The sequence below is a fragment of the Aegilops tauschii genome, chromosome 5 (assembly GCF_002575655.3).
Source record: "Aegilops tauschii subsp. strangulata cultivar AL8/78 chromosome 5, Aet v6.0, whole genome shotgun sequence".
In the NCBI taxonomy this organism is placed as follows: Eukaryota; Viridiplantae; Streptophyta; class Magnoliopsida; order Poales; family Poaceae; genus Aegilops; species Aegilops tauschii.
Genome location: NC_053039.3, coordinates 2,555,965 through 2,578,987, shown reverse-complemented (window position 1 = coordinate 2,578,987; position 23,023 = coordinate 2,555,965). Strand labels below are relative to the sequence as shown.

Below are 23,023 nucleotides of genomic sequence, written 5' to 3'. Positions count from 1 at the left end.
GGAAGTTCCAAGCCCCTCAAACGATGGCTACCCAACCGATGCCGCACCAACACCGACAACTGGTCACGGGAGGCAACCTCAACCCCGGTCGGCACCGCTCGCCTGCGGGGACGACGGCCCGCCAAGACTCACCGTGCCTCGGGGTTGCAAAGGCGCCCCGAGACCATCACGGGTTGGGGGACCATTGTCATGCTTTTGACACTGATCAGGGGTGTCAAAAAACTTTTGGTTTGGGTCCCGATTTCCCAGCACCTGGAAAAGGGCCCTCTCCCGTCAGATCTAACGACCTAGTACATGATAGGGTGGATTTAACCCTTAAGTACCATTTCAAAAGTGGTGTTGAGGGAGGTGAAGGCCGTACACCACCGCCGGCCACCTCGAGGGCAGTGCTGGCGGCATCCATGGCATTCCTAAACTCTTGTGCTACCCCTGCAAGTCAACATAACCAAGGCTCCACCGTTCATCATGGTGCACCAAACAGTCGCGGGATTACGCATCGGCGTCCGATGGCCACGATCGTCAAAGGTTTTTTTTTATCAAGCTTTCGCTTGTATTATCTAATGATGTGTTCTAAACAAGAGATCGGAGATCCTATAATGTTATTCCTAAAGGTTGATATCTAACAAGTGCTGCTTTCCTCTTTAAATTTTTGGTCATAGAGATGAGAGACATGATTTGTAGACCATTGGCCCCATCGTATACACGTTGTAAGATGAAGGAAAACATAACTTGACTCTCCTAAATAAAGTGCACTCCATGGTTAGTTAAAAATTCACATATCTCATTTGCCAGGGCGTGACATGCAAAATGAATAAAATTGGGACGCCGATAACGGCCGAACGTTCGGTCCGGGGAGGCACCAGACCGAACGTTTCGTTCGGCACGAGAGTAGCGATCGACCGAACTATCCTGTTCAATACGAACAGCCTCTCAGCACGAACGCCTACCAGACGGGCCCAATATTAGCTTCCTGGCCCAAACAAAAATCCCTTTGCACCAAAAATATAGAGAGAAAATGTTTACAGATGTAAAATTAGTAGAGGAAAAACTATACAATACAGAAAATTCAGAAAATGATACTGCATTCGGATTTACAATGAGTGATTAATTGCCAACTGAGACACAAAAAATGGCCACGTTCAGTACGTTACAAAAATTAAACATGCATGATAAAAGAAGAAAATTTAGTACAAAAATTGTGATGATGAATATGGACAAAGCAAAAATGTTACACATGGCAAGTTTTACAAATTTTATTCTCAGAAAAAGGACATGGCAAGTTTTTCTTTGGGGGGGGGGGGGGGGGATGTTAATTTTTAAAAATAAAGTACTTGTAAATTTCCCATTGTACATGGCAAAAAATTGCGTATTAAAAAATAAATGAAAAAACCTACGGAATGTTGCCATGATCTTATGACAGAAATGCATAGGCTATAATCTCATGCCATGATCCATAGACTAAAATGTAAACTACAAAATGCCATGACCCATACACTAAGATTTCCATGATGCATAGACTTAATTTGCCATGGTCCCGTGCAAAAGAGATTTGCCATGCTGCAAAAAGGAAGAAAATATGGTCATGGTGCATATAGTTAAAATTGCCATGATCATAACCAAAAATCATATTGAAATTTGCATATATTTGACATGGCAAAGAAAAGTAAAATCAGCCATGTTAATAAAGGTCAAATAATCTTGCCATGGCAATAAAAGTTAAAAATTGTCATGGGAATTTAGGTAAATTTTCCATGTTAATAAAGGGAAATTAGCCATGGCAAATAAAAAGTAAAACTTGCCATGGCAATAAAAATAAAAAATTGCCGTGGGAATTTACGTAAATTAGCCATGGCAAATTCACTAAAAAAAATTGCCATGGTAAGAAAAGTTTGACATCGTCTTGTAAAATTGCCATGAGTTTCAAAGTAATGCAGGGCCATCAATTATACCGTGAACCCACACAAACATTAGTTGACGAAACATATTGCATCTAGAATCCTACAACACTAGCAATAACAAATGAAAAATCTTCTGTTGTTACAAGGAAACATGGACGATTCAGACATATTTCAACACCCTGAGCTGCTTGACATGGTTCATCGACACAGATACAGTAGCTCTACAAAATCACTTGATCCTGCTATGAAGTAAAATTGCAAATTCCAGAATGACGATGAAGCTAGGCTTCCACTAGGCTATCAATTTGGATGTCTACATGTCTGGCATAGCCATTTGGGAATCTGAATATAAGCAAGAACAATAGGGGATGATCAAATTACCTCCTGGACAGACCATTTTCCCTCAAAGACCTTGAAATCGCAGTCGACCATGTTGAAGGCGACCTCCCGTCGACGCGGCCCAGACTTGAGGAGCAGCTCTATCTCCCCCGTCCGCATTCTATTGTGCCCTTGGCGTCTAGTGGAGGAGGCGGGCGAAGACGGCGTCATGGTGGAGGAGGCGGCACTCGGTGGATTGGGTGCACGGCACGGCCGTCTCGAGCTCCCTGGTGGCGCAGCGACCTGCTTGCACAGAAGATGATGCGAGACCGCGCGCGCAGTGCGCCTCCACGCGCTCGAGTCAGCCGTCGCGTGCTCGGCTCCCTCGTCGTCGTCACCGCCGCTGCCGACCTTCAGGAGGATCCTCGGGGAGTTGGAGACGGGGACGGGGGCGTGGCAAAGGTTGCTGGCCACCAGCGTCCATGGCCTCCTCCCGCAAAAATCTGGAGCTCCCCTGTCGACGGACGGAGGTGGGGAACGATGGGGCAAGTGGGCTGCGGGGGGCGCCGGAACTGGCCATAGTGGGCGCGGCGCGCGTGGCCAGAGTCGAGCTCGAGCTTGAGGTGAGCCCGCGAGATCCCATGGAGGGAGATTCACTCTTCGCTGACGAGAAGACGCCGTCGGGGAGGACTCCATCGCTTCTCCCCCGCGCGGACGCGTCCATGCCGCTATCCCAGGCAGCTCGTCGCCGGGCCTCCACCTCCACTCTCCTCCGCAGCGCACGCCGGAATCGCCGCTGCCTCCGCCGGGATTTTGCTCCTGATCTGTGGGAGTGTGGGGAATGGATGAGGTGAAGGAGACAGTGTGGCGGGCGAGTGAAAAAGAAAAGGCGTTCGGGAGACTTCGCCCTCGTCCCGAACGAGCCGCTGGGATGACGTGGCTAGGATGGTGTGTCAAGATGTGTGCGTTTCGATCCAATGACAATGAGCATGTTCGGGACGAGAATACAAAACGTGGCACGTTCGGGATTTATTGATCCCGTAAAATTGTTGTCATATTAACTTCTTTTCAAAATTGAAAACTACATGAAAGAATATAATACCAATGTAATTAAGTAATCAACCTCTTTCATATAAATTCATTCATGTTGGCTGCCACAGCAAGAACAAACTGATACACAGTACAAAACTGACATTCTCAAGCTAGCCCGTGCGACACGAGGTTGAAGGCTAGTTTCGATTAGTGATCAGGCGGCGATGATGGAGTATGGCTCCACGATGAAGAGCGGCCTCTGCCGGAGCTGCCGGCACCGCCTCACGCTCTGCACCAGCTCCTCCCTGTCCCCCACCCGCGACGTGAACAGCAGCGCCGCGCTCTCCTCCTCGCCCTTCTGGTCAGCCTCTTCCTCCTCCTCCTCGTCGGACTGCATGCCCGTGGACGCGGCGGCCACCGCGGCCGCCAGCGTCGTCGTGGACGACGGCACCCGGCGCAGCCCCGGCGCCGCTGGCGGAGCGGCTTCTTCCTCAGCAGCTCTGGAGTCGCGCGATGGGGATGGGATCGCGTTCAGGTCGTCAGTGGCCGGCGCGCCGCCCACGAACTTGTTGATGACGATCCTGGAGCAACGCTGCGCCTTGCCGGACGCCGCAACCACCTCCACCACCGTGCCCCTGTCAACCACCTCCACCTCGTCCTCCTCCTCCTCTTCTTCTTCCTCTTCCACGTCATGCTGAGACTGTTGCACCATGCTCTGCTTCTGGTGTTCATGCTGTGGCTGTTCCACCATGCTCTGCTTCTGATGGTCCAGAACACAGGCCGAGGCAGAGACAGAGGCAGAGGAGCAGTCGACGAAGCAGAGCTTGAGGCGGCCGTCCTGGCGCTGGGCGTGGAGGTACCCCTGGGGCTTTGCGGCCACGGCCTCCAGCACGAGGCGCCCGTCGCGGCGGTGCGGGCGCACCCGCAGGCACGGCCCAGCATCGTCGCCGCGCCGGCGCGACATGGACGGCAGCGGCGGCGGGAACGCGCGCTGCGGCCGGGCGCGGTGGTACTGCACCGCCTTCAGTGTCAGCTCGCCCGCTGCCTCATCCTTCTCCTCCTCTTGGTCTTCCAATGCCGGCGGAGAGAATAAGTCGGCGGCGACGGCATCGTCGGTTGTGTGGGGCGGGGGCGGCGCGTAGAGCAGGGATGCCAGGTCGAGGAAGTCGCCGCGGGTGCCGGTCTCGCAGCCGAGGCTCTCCGTGCAGAGGCTGAGGCTCTCGTGGCTCATGGACCGCCGCACCGTCGCCATCGGGTAGCCGGCCTTGGTCTTCACCGCCCGAGGCTCAGGCTTGGTGGCGCAGTTGTTGTCGGACGGGGCATGGATGGCGCTCCACATGTCCAGCTGCCGTGGCAGTGGCATCGGCGCCGGCATGCGAGTGTGAGGAGGAGCGACGTCGGGCGCCGGCATGACATGGCACACGGCCACCGTCATCTCGAACGATCTACAGAAAGATCGCAGCCGAAGGTGGAGATGAAGGTTGCTGGAGGAATGAGTGAGATGGCGGTGCTGGAGGAATGAATGAGTGAGATGAGTGAGGTGGTGAGGGGGGTTGGGAGGGTATTTATGGTTGGGGTTTGTGATGTACTCCTACCACTAGTATGCCTGGAATACAAGAAAGAACATTCCATCTTTTCTTTTCTTTAGCAGTTAATAATGCCATAGTAGTACTAGTAAATTGGTAGCTGGATGTCAATGGGAGACAGCAATGAATATAAAGGGCGTCTTCAGCTCAAGAATCTCACTGTCTTGTGCTTTATTTGCTGTTTCCACTACTTGCTAGCATCTTGGAAATTCAACACTTATTAGGTTTTGTGTCGCCTACATACTACTTTCCGGGAACTGAAAAACATTTGCGCTTCAATTTTTTTTGCACAGTAGCAAACTTCACACCAGATGATTACTCCTTAATGCTATACCAAAAAAGGCTTTCGCTTTATATATAAAGCACCAACCATCAAACAATCCGTTACAAGCTCATGCGAAACACCACACACAACACACACACACCCAAGGCAAAATACATAGGTGTCGGGCACCGCTACACCACCTCCACAACCACCAAGCAAATTACATAGGCGCCAAGAGGAACCGCTTAGATCACTACTTTAGCGATCTAAACACTCTTATATTTCTTTACGGAGTAACTAATATTCTTCTTGCCGGCAATATCTAGCACCTTCACAGCTATGCTAGCCCATATGTATGCTCTTTACTCCTTTTTGTCAACTTTGTAAATCCGTGTGTGGTGGCTGGCTATTTTATACACCTTTCTTCACTTTTTCCACATTTATTAATGTTATGCGTGGTGGCTGGCTACTGAGAGAGGTCGAGCTAGGTTAGTGGAAACGAGTCCCCTAGCATACATCACCAGTGGCAAGCATGGACCTTGCGTGAATGCTCATCACTCATTTGTTATTAATTTGTCTCCTTGTGCCTACTTTAATCAATCATTTAATTAATTAGGAAGTTCAATGCATGCATGCATAGCCATAGTGGGGGTAACTTAGGTAGTAACTTAACACATCCCAAGACAATTTTGCTTATCTGGCAAGTATTTAATGAGGAAAGAGGTGCTTGTGGTAACATAATATGTTACTGTATCATAGCGCTTCCCGAGGCAAAATGAGTCTATGACCTAATAAATGAAACCATCTATGACACTACTACTTAGTTACTTTGCACTATGAAGGTAGTAACTTAGACTAGTATCATATGCATGATACTAGTATAAGTTACTCCCCACTATGACCAGCCTAACATGCATATGTTACAGTCAATATTACTACCTCCATAGTGAGAATTAACATATATGTGGTGTCATGCAACACTTCATTTATTATGTTGTATACTCATCTTGTCTTGTCATGTGTGATGTTACTCATAGTATGAATAACTAGCTACTACTTTGTTACTCAATTTGTCTGCCTCCTCATTAATTAGCTGACCCGTCATCTTTTTTGCTTAGGTGCCTTCTATGTTTCTCCCACTATGGGTAATCACTGTTTTCACTCCGAGGACCATGCAAATATCCTCCTCTGATTCCCCAGCCTAAGGCAACATACTTTGTTTTGTTCCCTAACATCATGCCCACTAGCTAGCAACCTGCTTGTTTCAAAACTTACTTAGTGCATGCTATATATCCTTAATTATGTACTGGGGGCATCTGGTATTGATGTTCTTTTTCCATATGCATGCATGGTCACTACCAGCTTGTTGACAAATCCATTCACAGGTCAGTAGCAGTGGTTTGATTAATTAGTAGTAATCAAATTGCATGCATAAGGTAATTAAGAGCATAACTAAAATCCAAAATATCATTAGTATATATGTATGCAAGTGGGGAGGGTGGTGAGGTGAGCAAGATTCCATCCTCTTTTCAGCTCCCCTAGGATTTTTTGGGAGGAGGTGGCTAGATGGATTACTCCTTAACAGTGTCGATTCTATGCACAAACTGTGGGCTCAGGTGACCCCACAACTTTTGGGGAACATAGGATATAATTATTGTACACTATAAAGAAAATAATTAAAAAAATTAGTAATGTCCCCACAGATTCTTCGAGCTGACTTGGCCATTGATCCTTAATACTATAGCACTATTGTCACATACAACAAAGGCCCATTTGCAAAATTGTGCTACTAGCTAGTAATTAATATTCTTCTCGTAATATCTAGCCTTCACAACTATGGAAGCACCTATGTAAGCTCCTTTACTCCTTTTTGTCTACTCTGTGAATCTGTGTGTACTGAGTGGTCGAGCTTGGTTAATGGAAACGAGTCCCCCAGCATACACCACCAGTGCCAAGCATGTTACATGGGAGAATGCTCATCACTCATTATTAATTTGTCTCCTTGTGCCTGCCTTAATTCACCAATTTAATTAATTAGGCAGCTGCATGCATGCATGCATCACTGATGTCACCCCGCCACACAAATATCCTCCTCCGATTCCCAGCCTAAGGCAACCTACCTTGTTTTGTTCCCTCTTAGTGGCTAACATGTAGATATTTACATATTGCATCATGCCCACTAGCTAGCAAAATGCTTGTTCCAAAACTTACTTAGTGCATGCCATCCTTAATTATGTACTGGGAGCATCTGGTGTTGATGTTCTGTTTCCCATATGCATGCATGCTTGTTGGCAAATCCATTCACAGGCCAGCAGTATTGGTTTAATTAATTAGCAGTAATCTAAAATGCACGCATAAGGTAATTAAGAGCATAGTGCAAATGCAAAATATAATTATACTATATGTATGCAAGTGGGGAGGAGGATGAGGGCACGATTCCATCAGCTTTTCAGCTCCTCTCTTTCTGGCTCCTTTCCATCGATGGAATAGAATATATGTGCAGGAGGGTGCATGGGTACCAAATTGTTCTAATGATTTAATCATTCTCTTTTCTGCTCCTCCTCTTAATTCCCTTCAAGTGGTACTGTACTCCATGCTTAAGATGCCATTTAGTTCTTTTGGATATGGGTGCATAGTCGTGCCTCGTCTTCTATCTCTGGCCATTTCCCCCATTGGATCAAATTATTCTAGTGGTGCTTCTACTTCAAGCCAAATACCCATGCCTTCAAAGCAAAAATAAATATCTTGTTTTTGCATTCTTGCAATGACAGCTACTACTAGGTGCCTAATTCACTCGGAAAAAGTTCATACTTTTATCAGAGAACCCCGGTTTTGATATGAATTAATCCCTTTCATAAAATTAAGACAAAAAGTATTATCTGTAAACACAAAGATTAATTAACTAGCTATATGACTACCTAATTGTAAGATATGTTTTTTTATGAAGACGGTGGGTGCTCTGGTTTCTCATTAAGAATGGGGAAAATTACAATTAGTGATCACAAGTGTGACCAGGCAAGGAACTCGACAAAGAGGAAAAACACTCAAGACAAAAAACATCTCTAGTTAAACATGCTATATATACTGATCGCCGTCATGTAGAAATCCTATGGTTGCGCTCGTTCCATAGATGCCAGATGGTGTAAAAAGTGAGCGCCAAGCCTGCCTTCCGCTCTTTGCTTTTCATACCGTGAGAGAGATTAGTCCACCATTGTTGGATGCCGGTAGTCGTGTCAACAGCATTCCGCGACTGGTCAGGTCTGAAACAGTCCAAATTTCTTTATATGAAGCTAATATAAATTCCAAAATGACAAATAAGGTAGCAAAATTCTTTTGAGGAAATAAAGTCTTGGTCAAGCTGATTTCGACAAGCCAAGTGTAGCCACATGGCGCAACCGAGATTGTTGTCACACCCTTTTAATTTGCAAAAGACCTTGAACGACGTTTTCATTTTACATGTCGTAGTTCCTCCACCATTCGATGTGGCGTAATATCTGATCAGATGGCCCTGGTCGACCGATGTGTCCTTCCTTTGTCCTCTAGTTGTCCCTGACGAGAGAGAAGAAAATGAATCAAAATGGGTGGGTGTTCGGTGCATCACTAGCTAGCAAGCTATAGCTAGCTGAAAAGGATGCAACAATGGAAATGGAATCAGAGGACGCTAAGCAAAGCAAAGTAGTAAAGGCCAAACTAACTAAAGCAAACGACCGAGAAGGAGATTCTTTTTCATGCTTACCTCGGCGTGGGGCCATGCACTCCAATGGAACTTGCAGCTCTTAAGTTTTATTGTCTAGCCAGCTCAAAGTATGTAGTTTAAATTGATTGGAATGAGATGCATGGAGAACAATTGCTGATTTCATCGGGGAAAGCTACGTGGATTACCTTATTTGTTGTATAGTATAGTTGGTGGGTTTTTACGATGTGTGCACTTTGGTGTTTTATTATATTCAAAACTAATTAATAACACACTCAAGTCAAAAGTCATGAAAATTTTATCCAATTCTCCCCCTTGTATATGAACATTGTTGATGAAGTCTGAACCTGAAATCTTTGGCAAAAGAATGTCCATTTCTGTTCCATGCAAAAAGAACGAGGGAGAAGGGCCAGGTCAACAGAAATGTAAATTACAAGTGCGTAACCTATTTTTCTATATTCCATAAACGAAGCTAGATTTACAAGTTAAACAAATCATCAATCGGACAACATCTTCTAGAACATCTCTAAGGGCATCTTGGCCTGCCCATATGATTTTGGTTTCTTATTTGGATCGATAATTAATTAACTTAAAGAAAAAAGAAAATATGTTTGGTTAACTGAGTGCAAAGTGGTCCATAGGAAAATTCTTTTTCTAATACCTTTGTCTCGTAAATATTAAAGCTTCATTAGTAGAAAATTTCCCTAAAGATTAAAATTGCAGTAATAAGTAAATTCTAATTATTAGAAGAAGGTCATAATTAGCTACTCCCTCCGGTCCATATTAATTGTCGCAGATACCACCAACAATTAATATTGATCATTGGCTGGCGCATTAAATAGGATTTGGATCCTGCTCTTTGGGAATTAATGACATGGGAAACTAGCGTAGTGGTTGGCTGGTCCCAATTTTCCAAACAGGCCAAATAGGAATAATCATTGCCATTGAGTTTTGGTTTAATATCCTCCATCCAATCTCCACGCGCCTAGGTTGTGATGCAGCTTCTTAGAGCATCTTCAATGGTTGTAAGATAGTTGTTGGTAGACTTTGCCACATAGGATTTTTGATGACGTGTCAAGTAATAAATGAGAAAAGAGTGGAAGGTTGTATGTAGATGAACCAGCACCCCTTGCACAAGCTCCAATGTAGAATGAGAGAGCAACTTATTATTATCTCATATCCTAGTGGGAAAACTAGATACTACCTCCGTTCTGGTTTATTAGTCCTTTTTGTAATTTCAGCCAAATTTTGACCAAGATTTAACTAACAAAATTGTTAATGCATGTCACCAAAAATTATATCATTGAATGCATGTCAACAAAAATTATATCATTGGATTCGTATTTGAACATAGTTTTCAATGATATAATTTTTGGTGACAAGCATGAATATATTTTTAGTTATATCTATGGTCAAAAGTTGGAACAAAATACAATGAGGACCAACAAACCAGGACGGAGGTAGTACAACCTATTGAAGTAGTTGTATGTTAAGGTGTTGGTTGATGACATGCACTACTAGAAAAAGGGGCTTTCGTTCGGGCCTGGCCAGCCCACTAGTCCGGTTCTTATACGAACGGGACCAACGGGTGCATTCGTCTCGGTTCGTGGGCCCAGGTGGCCGGCCGGGGCCTCGCGGGCTTTGGTCCCGGTTCGTCTGGACCCATTTGTGCCGGTTCTTGGAACGACCGGGACCAATGGGCCTCGCTCCTGGCCCATAACCATTGGTCCCGGTTCCAGCCACGAACCGGGACAAATGATTTGCCTATATATAGCCCATCGCCAGCCAGCAGAGCTCTCCACCGTGCTCTGTTTTTTGCTAGCCGGCGAGGGGAGGGCATTTGGGTGCTTTAGCTCACCTCCTATGCACATGAGGTGTTCGATGAAATGTCCGAGCCACACTAGTTAATATTTCTTCTCTCGAAACTCGACCTCCGAGCTCCATTTTCCCCGAGATTTTTCTAGGTTTAGCGGTCTGTCACGTCCCGTCCCCGTCTTCACCGCCGTCGATCACCCGCGCCGATCTCGTCGCCGGCACCACCGCGGTGAGCCTCTTGTTCTTATCTTCTTTTTGAAAGAAAAAAAAATTCTTACTTGAGATGGATATTTGTCTAATTTTCTTACTTCAATTATTCCTTGTTATTATATAGTGCGATGGTTCTGGTATCCGCCCCCGTCGGCCCTCATCCTGTCTATGATTCGGATATGGTATATATTATCTTTTTATAACTATTTGGTTCATTTATTGTTTATGACAATTATGCCGACCAACTTGACATAGATTTTTTTATGTAGGAGGTGGTTGAACCGGAAATTCCAACCGACCCTATTGTCGAGAGGTTAAATTTAGTCGAAGAAGAAAACAATTACTTGAAGGAAAAAATAAAAAAATTGAGGAGGAGAAGATGATATTGGAGTTGCATGTTGCGGATGTCGTCGATGATCACAAGATCAAGATGGATGCAATGCGGTTGAAGATTAGAAAGATTAGAAAATATGCCATTCATACCGAGGCTTGGTATCATTATGCCGTTGGATCAATTGTTACCTTAGTTGTGATTATGATCGCATGTGTTGTTGCATTGAAAGGTTTTACATAGTTTCAATGTATGTTTTAACTAGATGCTCTGGAGAGCTATATGTTGTTCAATTTGAACTATGTATGTACTTTGGTTTCAATGTGATGATGAACTACTATTAATTTGGTCACTTATCTATCCATGTTCATTTGTAGTGCTTTTCAATTTCAGGGTCATATAGCTGGAAAAAAAATCAGTAAATGCATGAAAAATAACAAATGAAGTTAGAAAGGGTTGAAAATTGATGATGTGGCTTTGAATGGTGCATTTTGAACATAGAAAAACTATGGAGTTCAAATAAGTCAAAAAATGAAATCCTTTTGTAACAGACGAGTTTCCGTATGAAACCCTGATACTTCGAAAGAGATTGTCCGTTTTGTACACGAAGTGCATCCGATTTTTGCCGTAAGCCTCTCTACTTTCTTGCACTTGCTATGTGGGTGAAATGATGATACCATGCCAACTTTTAACCTTTTCAGAGTTCATTTGAAGTGCTTTTCAATTTCAGGGTCTTATAGCTGAAAAAATCAGTAAATGCATGAAAAATAACAAATGAAGTCAGAAAGGGTTGAAAATTGATGATGTTGCTTTGAATGGTGCATTTTGAACATAGAAAAACTAAGGAGTTCAAATAAGTTCAAAAAAATGAAATCCTTTTGTAACAGACGAGTTTCCGTATGAAACCCTGATACTTCGAAAGAGATTGTCCGTTTTGTACACGAAGTGCATCTAGTTTTTGCCGTAAGCCTCTCTACTTTCTTGCACATGCTATGTGGGTGGAATGATGATACCAAGCCAACTTTTAACCTTTTTCAGAGTTCATTTGAAGTGATTTTCAATTTCAGGGTCTTATAGCTGAAAAAAATCAATAAATGCATGAAAAATTACAAATGAAGTCAGAAAGGGTTGAAAATTGATGATGTGGCTTTGAATGGTGCATTTTGAACATAGAAAAACTATGGAGTTCAAATAAGTTCAAAAAAATGAAATCCTTTTGTAACAGACGAGTTTCCGTATGAAACCCTGATACTTCGAAAGAGATTGTCCGTTTTGTACACGAAGTGCATCCGATTTTTGCCGTAAGCCTCTCTACTTTCTTGCACTTGCTTTGTGGGTGAAATGATGATACCATGCCAACTTTTAACCTTTTCAGAGTTCATTTGAAGTGCTTTTCAATTTCAGGGTCTTATAGCTGAAAAAATCAGTAAATGCATGAAAAATAACAAATGAAGTCAGAAAGGGTTGAAAATTGATGATGTTGCTTTGAATGGTGCATTTTGAACATAGAAAAACTATGGAGTTCAAATAAGTTCAAAAAAATGAAATCCTTTTGTAACAGACGAGTTTCCGTATGAAACCCTGATACTTCGAAAGAGATTGTCCGTTTTGTACACGAAGTGCATCTAGTTTTTGCCGTAAGCCTCTCTACTTTCTTGCACATGCTATGTGGGTGGAATGATGATACCAAGCCAACTTTTAACCTTTTTCAGAGTTCATTTGAAGTGATTTTCAATTTCAGGGTCTTATAGCTGAAAAAATCAATAAATGCATGAAAAATGGTGCATGAAAAATAACAAATAAAATAAATAAGTAATTAGAAACAAATTAATATAAACTTTAATAAAATATATAAGTAGAAACAAAACAAAATAAATAAAATAATAGCAAAAAGAATAAACTTTTTTTGTTGGAAACTTTAATAGCAAAAAGAATTATCATAAAATAAAATAAATAAGTAATTAGAAACAAAATAAAATAAATAAGTTTTTTGTTAGAAGTAGAACCAAAAAAATAAAGAAAAAAAGAAAACAAAAAACACTCAAAAAATAAAAAAATATGGCACCTACTGGGCTGCCACGGCCTGAATACGACTAGAAACCCATCGATGGGCCAAGATTCAGGCCCGCAGAAGGCCCAGTAGGCCCATCAGGCATAGCGGTGACATTTAGGCCCGTAAGCCTGCAATGGAGAGGAGCTCGAGAGGGGTGCGGTAGTGGGGCTTATAAACCACTGCGCGCCCCTCTCAACTAGCGAGGTGGGACTAAACTTTCGACGCGGGCGCAGCAGCACAAGACTTTTGGTCCCGGTTGGTAGCACCAACCGGTACTAAAGGTACGCATTGGTGCCGGTTCGTGGCACCAACCGGTACCAATGCCCACCCTTTAGTCCCGGTTGGTGCCACCAATCGGGACCAAAGGCCGCCGCTTCCCGCCCTTTGGCCTGCCGAAAACTGACCTTTGGTCACGGTTGGTGGCACCAACCGGGACTAAAGGGGTGCATTGGCCCCGGTTGGTGCCATGAACCGGGACCAATGCTCTTGGTATATAAGCAGGACTTGTGAAAATTTCACTTCTCATCTCGCAGTTGCCGCCCCGACGACGCCGCCAGGCTGCCGCCCCTGCCCCGGCCTTGCCGCCCCATGCCCCGACCTCGCCGCCGTCTCCGTCGTCGCCGTCGCCCCTGCCCCGGCCTCGCCGCACCCTGCCCCGACCTCGTCGCCGTCGCCCCTGCCCCGACCTCGTCGCCGTCGCTCCTGCTCCGGCCTCGCCGCCCCCTGCCCCGACCTCGCCGCCGTCTCCGTCGTCGCCGTCGCCCCTGCCCCGGCCTCGCCGCACCCTGCCCCGACCTCGTCGCCGTCGCCCCTGCCCCGACCTCGTCGCCGTCACCCCTGCCCCGACCTCGCCGCCGCTCGCCTGCAGTGTGAGCCTCACCGCGCCGTTCCCCCTCCTCTCCCCCTTCCTACCCGCGCCCCAACGCCGCCGCGCACCCGCCCCAACGCCGCCGCCCGCCTCGACGCCGACGAGGAAGCAGGCCCCCTGTTCATATTCAAAAGTTAGGATTTTTGGTGATATTATTGTAGAATATGATGATGATATTGTAGAATATGCAAATATTTGTATATATGTTCATATGCAAAGAATTTTTATTTTGTTCATAGAATTTTTATTGTTTTTTTGTTCATAGAATTTTTATTGTAATTTTGTTCATAGGATTTTTTATTGTAATTTTGTTCATAGGATTTTTTGGTCAGGTAATTTTGTTCATAGAATTTTTATTTTGTTCATAGAATTTTTATTGTTTTTTCTGTTGTAATTTTGTTCATAAAGTTTTAGGATGAAAAAAATAAGACGAAGAAATATAAAGGGAGGAGGAGAAGTTTCGTTTAGTTTTAGGATTATTTTAGTTTATGTTTAGTTTAGGAAGAAGGAAAATAAAAAGATGAAGAAGAGGAGAAATAAATAAGAAGAGGAAAAAAAGGAAAAAAAGAGGAGAGGAAGAAAGGAATAGAGGAGAAGAAGAAACAAATAGAAAATATTCTATTTTTTCTTCTTCTCCTCTATTCCTTTCTTCTTCTCCTCTTTATTTTCTTCTTTTTTTCTTCTTCTTACTTTTCTTATTTTTTATCGGGTATGTTGTTGTCGATATAACCCCCTCTCGACCGTGATAACTTATACCACGGGAGCACCCCCGGCCCTCTCGCTCGACTAAAACTCCCGAGGACACCCAAACCCTAGAAAAAACGATGTCGGTCTCCTACCCCCTCCCGCTGCGCCCCTACCCGACAAACTCTCTCGAGGCCACCCAAATTTACCAAGTTAAAAGAGCGTTGTCGTCAAGGCCACCCCAAACCCTTGAAGCGTTGTCGAGGCCACCCCAAACCCTTGAAGCGTTGCCGAGGCCACCCCAAACCCTAGAGAAGCGTCGAGGCCAGGCCACTAATATGATTCCTTATTGTGCTGCTAGCTAGTTCTACGTTTGCCACTAATATATCCATCTGTCATGTTTAAATAATAATTGCTATGTTGTAAATATTTGCAGAAACTATGGATCCGCACCCCCGAGACGAAGCAAAAGAAGCGGTGTTGGGGGAGATAATCGCACACGGAAGTGATGCCGTCTTGTCGTTTCTCAACGACACATGCACCGATGGTCTGGAAAGACAGCTGGATGAAGAAGCAGGCTACGACGATGATCAAACAATGGAGGAGGAAGGACACCGTGATGATGGCTCCGGTGACCGAATGGAGGGGGAAGGACACCGTGATGACGGCTTCGGTGACCGAATGGAGGGGGAAGGACACCGTGATGACGGCTCCGGTGACTGAATGGAGGGGGAAGGACACCGTGATGACGGCTCCGGTGACCGAACGGAGTCCGGCCAGGTATATATATTAATTAATTAAGCATGTGCTGACTATATAGCTAATTGATGTGCATTAATTGTTTTTGGTATGTACACATATTAACTCTCTTCTTTTTCTTCTTTTCTAGCCCTCCGGATCGAGCAGCACTTCGGTAACGAGACGAGGCCCGAAGAGAAAGTTGCGCACGGATGAAAGGTACACGATCATCGAAATTGATCGTGCTGGCCAACCGATTGAACCCCTCCGGACCAAGCAAAAACTTAATGCTCAGTGCGGGGTTCTAGTGAGGGACATGATCCCGATCAGCATCGAGCAATGGTTGAGCCTAAGGACAAAGACTCTCAGGTGTCTTATGTCAGCGATAGGCAGAAAGCTGATCTTTGGACCGTGCTGCAGGAAAATTTCACCTTCCCGCCAGAGGAGGATCCGGAGAATCCAGTTAAAAAGCCAATGATCAAGGCTTATGCTCTTAAGAAGATGGCTGAGCTATTCAGGAGGTGGAAGAATGAGCTGAAATCATCGTTTGTCGACCAAGACAAGACTCCTGAATTCATCGGCCGATTTGAGAAGATCAAAGATCAGTGGCCCGAATTTGTCACCAAAAAGAAATCTGAGAGAGCAGCGAAGATGTCAGCGACAAACAAGAAAAATGCTGCAAAGAAGAAGCATCACCATCGCACGGGGTCTGGTGGCCACCTGAAAGCCCGGCCGTTGTGGGACAAGGCTGAGAATGACCTCATTGATAAAGGGATCGAACCAGAGACGCGACGCTGGCCAGACCGTTGCAGGACTTGGTTCTTCGGGGTTGGGGGAAAATTGGACCCTGTAATAGGGAAGTGCATTTGGACCGACGAGCAGCTGAACACACCCATCGTGAAGCTTCAGGAATATATCGAAAAGGCGCAACAAGGGACGTTCGTTCCGGACAGAGAGAACGACGAGCTCACAGAGGCCCTCGGGAATCCTCAGCACCCCAGACGGACACGAGGCACGCCAGGCTCCCTTTCATGGAAGGCTGGATTTCCCGACACAGGCGGGTACAAACGCCGGGAGAGGAAGAAGAAAAAGGAGTTGACCCAACTACAGGCGCTGCACGCAAGGGTACAAGCGCTAGACGAACGAGAGGCAGTTCGCAGCACGCGACCTGCCGAACCTACACCCGAAGCTACCCCGCCATCTCAGCGGAGAAGCAGTGTGGCTTCCACGGAGCTGCTTCAGGAGCCTGTCTTCATGGCTCCTGCTAGCTACCCCGTAGATGCTATCATGGAGTCTCAGCATTGCCACCTTATGACGCAGTGGATGGAATTGAAAGTCAAGGCGGCTGCTGGCTCTGTTGCACCTCCTGAACCTGGCGCAACTTTTCACTGCCGGCCGATTCCAGAAGGATATGCTAGGGTGATGGTGGATTTAATCACAGAAGGATTTGAGGACCTCCAGCTTGACCACCCTACGGGTGAACGGGAGACTCGGCTGGGTTCTTGTCTGAAGACTCCATGCCTATGGCGGAAGGAGCTCATCAACCTTCCGAATTGGATGCCTCCGCCTCCTCCTCCTCCTCCGGCGAGTCAGAGCACTCCGCCTCCTCCACCGCCTCCTCCTCCGGCGAGTGACGATCAGGGCACTCAGCCTCCTTCTCCGGCGCGTGGCGGCACTCCGCCTCCTTCTCCGCTTGCGCTGGCGCGCCCGAGCAGCCACCAGCCTCCTCCTTCTCCGCCTCGCCAGCAAGGGCGGAAGAGACCCGCCGCCGCCCCGGCTGCTCCGGCGCGTCGTAGTCCTTCTCCTCCGCCTCGTAAGCAAGCACGAAAGAAGACAGCTGCAACCGCTCCATCTGCTCCGGCGTCTAGCAGTACAGCCAGAGGCGGGAGGCAATACAGGTACGGTCCACCTCTCAAGCCTCTAGAGAAGTTACCGTACGAGATGACCGCGGAAGAAAACAAGAAGATTGTGAAAAAAGAAGTGAAGGACTTCTTTGAAGGGGTGAAAGCAAAGAGACATCCATCTCCGGAGGAGAAGGTAGATCCGGTGAAAGCAAAGCGCACTATCGATGCCCTGAGGAAACCACCAAAGTCTCCGCCGAAAACCAACTATGAGCGCATTACTTTAAAGACATATATCGAAGCGAAGCGGTCGGGAAGTACTGTCAGTGATCAAAGGTTAAAAGAAGGACGAGCAGCTGGGAAAAATATTGCCCAACTCGGCGAACAAGCGAACCAATCGTTCCCCCCGCTCAATGTGTCTAGCGACATCGTCGCTAATGCTCCGGGGATGGTGCCCGGTTATAGCAATCTTGGAGATTACCTGCCCGACGATGTACATTATGATTTCTTGGAGGTGGACGAACACAGATACGAGTACGGGAAGCCTCTCGTCAAAGATGAAAAATCTCTAACAACGATGATGCGAAGATTCCATAATTGGTACATGAAAACCTGCAGAGAGTCTGGGGGGACGAATACTTTATATCTGAGAATTAAAGAGGAGCACGACCTTGTTGGAACTGATCTGTTGCATGTTCCATTTGAGGAGTTCTTCCAGTTCTTCAATCAAAAGGCCCTCGATAAATTAACGGTCACATGCTACTGTATGTAAGTACCACTTCTGTCATTAAGTCTTATATATAGCTCAGCTCTTTCATTGCATCTATTTATAATTATCCTCACTATATTATGCAGATTGAAGATCGTCGAGTGCAGAAAAGCAGAAATGTATGATATTGGGTTCATTAACACAAATCTCATAGATGAATTTCAGGTTACAAAGAACGCCGAAGAGGCCGAGGCCAACTTGCTCAAATCATTGTTAATAAATCAAAACAAAGATTTAATACTCTTTCCTTATAACTTCAAGTGAGTGTTACTGTCGTGTGCATATTCGGTTTCCCTTATTACTCGAGCGAGGTTATAGTAATGTAATTCATGAGTTATGCATGCGTGCGCAGCTTCCACTATATTCTCCTGGAGATTAAGCTTGAGCGGGGACTAGTAACCGTCTTAGACTCGAGACGAAAAGATCCCGAAACCTATGCGGACATGACTAAAATTCTCAACAAGTAAGTTTAATCGATCATTATCGCACCATATCGGCAACTTTTTGTTCATTTCCTGATATCTCAAGTAATAATTATTTTCTTTGTCTTGCATGGTTTGGAAACAGTTCACCGCAGAAGCTCCGGGACTGCCGAAGGAGCTGCGATATACATACCCAAAAGTAAGTACTACTAGCTAGCTAGTTGCACGCATCTCCTTTTGATTCTATAGCTACTTTCATCAATGCCATTTATAATGCTTCATTATCAGTTTGATGGACCTCTATTTCTCGTAAAGTGCTTGTGGCAGGAACAAGGGAATGATAACTGTGGATACTACGTATGCGAGTTCATCTACAACGCGACTTTGAAAAATAAGCGGGGCTACTCTAAAAGACAATATAAAGTGCGTAAGCAATAATATTCACAATTTCATTTTATTACACCATCATTTCTGTTGAGTTTCATTCATATATATGTATGAACCCCCTTCTTTAAATTAGACGTGGCAGATGCGGAATGAACTCCTACCACAAGATCGCATGAAAGCAATTCAAGAGGAATTGGCGGGATTCTTTCTTGACCACGTCATCAATAAAGCCGGAGAATACCATGTGGAAGTTGATTTCAAATGCTAGGGGATTGTAAGAGATCTTACATATTGTATATGTATGTAGCCAGTAGCGTCGGATAGATAATACGAAAACTTGTTGTTCGACCAATCTCTCGGAGAAGGAGAGGTCGATCACTTCTCTCGATATGCATGACGAACTTCTGTACTTAATGGTTTCCTTCATTTTCTTAGTAGCTAGCGTGTCGAGGGCCTCTCTATGTATAGTACGTAGCGTCGACCAAGCACGGAGATAAGGGAGGACACTTCTCTCTATTAATTAATTAGCTACCTAACACAATAGAAACACCTTAATTAACCATACAAAAACCCCAAATCCATCCCCCCTTTCAGAAAAAAAAACAAAAACTCTAGCCCCTGAACAGCTGACGCGTGGATGCCTATTGGTCCCGGTTGGTGCCACCAACCGGGACTAAAGGGCCTCCTGCCTGGGCTCGCAGCACCGGCCACGTGGAGGCCCATCTGTCCCGGTTAGTATAAGAACCGGGACTAAAGGCCTAGGCATTAGTAACGACCCTTTAGTCCCGGTTCCCCAACCGGGACAGATGGGCCTTATGAACCGGGACAAATGACCCTTTTTCTACTAGTGATGGCATACTTTACCAACAAGCTAACAAACAAACTGTTGGAGATGCCCTACGCACGTGGCATACTTTACCCATATTAATTGTCACTAATACCACCGACAATTAATATTGATCATTGGTTGACGCATTAACTAAGATTTGTATGCTGCTCTTTATGAATTAATGACATGGGAAACTAGCATAGTGGTTGGCTCGTCCCAAATTTTCAAACGGGCCAAATGGAAGTAATTATTGCCATTGAGTTTTGGTTTAATATCCTCCACCCAATCTCCATGCACCTAGGTTGCGATGCAGCTTCCTAGATGTCCTACGCACCTGGACGGAGGGAGTATCATTTTCGAGATTAGAAGAAGATATAGCTAACTAGAGACATTGTACTATAAGACTGTCACAATTAGCTCTTGCTGTTCAATCTAGAGATGGTCGAAAATCAATGATTTCAAATTGGATATCTGTGGTGTGCAAAGTTCCCGGGATATGCTTGTTGTTCGACCAAGGTAGTAGTATGGGTCACGCTTGTAAATAAGTGCGTGAAAAGACGTAAAGATCGATATGGAGCATCGAAGAGCATGCATGTGTGTGGATCTTTGCAAAATCTCAAGCAAGATAGCTCGTCATGCAGTGACAGGATGATATCTAGGGTTGTCAGCTCCTCTATATCTTCTTCTTTTGGACCGACACTCATACCAAACCATTTTGCATGCAGAGGACAGATTCCGTGGCCGGCCTACCTAGGACTGTAGAGGTACGGATCCCGAGATACAAGGAAAATCATGCACCATCCAGGACCAGACGTGTCGATCTTCCAACTAAAGCAGAGCTATGGCAGAGGAGTATATATGGAAGAAACAAATGGCCGGTGCTCCATCCGACATATCAATCTTTGGCCTGCGCCTCCAGGATCTTATCGCCATCCGTCTACCTGATCGACCGATCGATCGTGCGTATGTACAGCTAGCAGCAGGTGAGCAAGGGCGCCTAGCCACAGCTTTTGTGTCCTTCCCTCCGTCACCTTTGGGACCTCTTTTATTCGCTGGATTCTCAAAACACTGAATCAGCTTTCTTTGGATTTGCATGGTGCATATATACGCATGCAAAAATGTAGCATGGATGTAGTGTGTAAGTATGAATAATGTTAATAGTTCCACGTTTCGAGAGTTCGCTATCTGGTGTACCTGAGCTTGTGGTGGTGCAACCATGAAACAAAGAATCGACTCAGTCATTGAACGCCTGGTTTTTCCCACCATATTCACATACATGTTAAATATCCATCTATGTGCTCTAAATATTTCAAACCTGGGTTCGAACATAGTTCAGAAACATGAATAACAAAATTCAACTCTATGTCGGAAAGGTCACCTCACATTTAAAGTAAGGATCGACTATTTGCGAGTTGTCGTACAAAAATTTTGGCGCTAGTCGACTTTCTCGGTCCTTGGATTTCCACCCAACGTCCAGGCATCACCTTCTTCCTCTCGAGCCCTCTCCTGCCCTTGCGGCAAAGCTGCAACTTGCCACGTCCCCGCCTGTAGCTAGGTCTTGACGAGCCCTTGTTGGCGACACCACTGCCGGTGGTGGTGTCCCTGTCTCAGGCTCAGTTCGTTGTCCAATCTGAGCAATCGTCACAATGACATCCGCACTAGTCAACCTGCTTCCTCGCCTCAGACGGCACTCCGATGAGTTTCTAACGAGGCCTCACCAGGGACGCACCTCGGCTCCGTAGCTCTCCCCTTCCTCTCCACCAAAATTGACTAACGCGTATGATATTTTCGGGCAACTTACGAATAAAAAACACGTTAAAATAACTACTACAATAACTATATTAATTTGCATTTTTTCTGCCATGTGCTGGATTTTGATTTCAAAATCTGCGATATGGTAATTTACAACTTTTACAGCATGTTTACAAACATAACAAGAGTGGTGCCCTAGATAGTTCTTTCAGCTATATATCCAAGAACTGAGCAGCTAGCTGTTTGTGTACATACAACTAAGCTATAGTGTCTACCTAATTTTGGCTTGATTAGAGCATGTTCCTCCACCAACATGCACTAAGCGCTAGTTGAGGTACAGTGAGCCTTTGTTCGTATCAGCTAGCCTGAATCATCATAGGCGTCCCTATCCCGACCGATTGTTACATTCATGTTTCATTTTGTCATCGTCATCATTTCTTTTTAGATTTTGAAGGCAATCTAGCTAGGTACCTATGCACACCCACGTATGCAAAATTTTAAAACAAGAACAACACCTAGCACACACAAGCACCTTGTTGTCTCTTCACTAAAAGAATATTTCGCCTTCATGGAGCAAGCAAAGCCGTTGGCAACAATGTGGTTATCCCCAGTGGGCTGAAAGTAGAATCACCCTCCTAATCATCTAACCACATGTTGGCTCTCTAACAATATGTAATGTCAATGTGACACCAGCAAGCTAACACTATCGGATATATGTCATTAGAAACGGTTCGTCGTGCTCATTGGGGACAAATTTACCTAGAGGATCAAAGATCGACCTCGGCGGCGAGCATGGGTGAAACCCTAGCGCCGGTGGTGGGTGTCTCGTCTGTGGTGGTCAGTAAGCCGAATTTATCATTTCTATGCACGAATTGTACGCAGCGGCGCGCAGGTTGGTGTAGCATAATGGTCGTGTGGTTTGTCGGATTAGATGGGTCTGACATGATGCACTGAGTATTGGTGCAGCATAACGGGGATGCTGTTGCGAGGCATGTCCTATTGGATGGCCTCAAGGTTTTTCTTTTTCCTCGATGTAAGACGATTTGTTCGTTGTTTTCTATAATTAATAATATAACGTTATGTGCATTATTTGATGTAGAGGCCGAGGCACTAGTAGAAAACGGCCCATTTGTCCCGGTTCCATAGGCCCATTAGCCCCGGTTCACTAGTAGAAAACATGGCTTTGGTTCGGGCCTGGCCAGCCCATTAGTCCCGGTTCAGTCACGAACCGGGACCCACGGGTGGCATACATCCCGGTTCGTGAGCCCAGGGGCTGGCCGGGGCCTCGTGGGCATTGGTCCCGGTTCGTCTGGACCCATTTGTCCCGGTTCCTGGCACGAACTGGGACCAACGGGCATCGCTCCTGGCCCGCATCCATTGGTCCCGGTTCGTGGCTCGAACCGGGACAGAAGGGGGAGCTTTAGTCCCGGTTCTAGCCACGAACTAGGACAAATGAGTTGCCTATATATACCCCATCGCCGCAGCAGAGCACTCCACAGTGCTCTGTTTTTTCTGGCCGGCGAGGGGAGGG

General features: G+C 45.6%; 1 long non-coding RNA gene and 1 pseudogene across 1 annotated transcript; one reads left to right on the top strand and one right to left on the bottom strand.

Annotated features, from left to right (window-relative positions):
* Positions 1 to 1,028: 1,028 nt before the first annotated feature.
* On the bottom strand, positions 1,029 to 3,131 carry LOC109757518 (uncharacterized). The gene is made up of 2 exons (XR_012183542.1): positions 2,280 to 3,131; positions 1,029 to 1,557 (listed from the first exon to the last, which is right to left on the bottom strand). It is a non-coding gene; the product is annotated as an uncharacterized lncRNA (long non-coding RNA).
* Positions 3,132 to 15,477: 12,346 nt separating this feature from the next.
* LOC141022240 (uncharacterized) lies at positions 15,478 to 22,606 on the top strand (annotated as a pseudogene).
* The last annotated feature ends 417 nt before the right edge of the window (positions 22,607 to 23,023 follow it).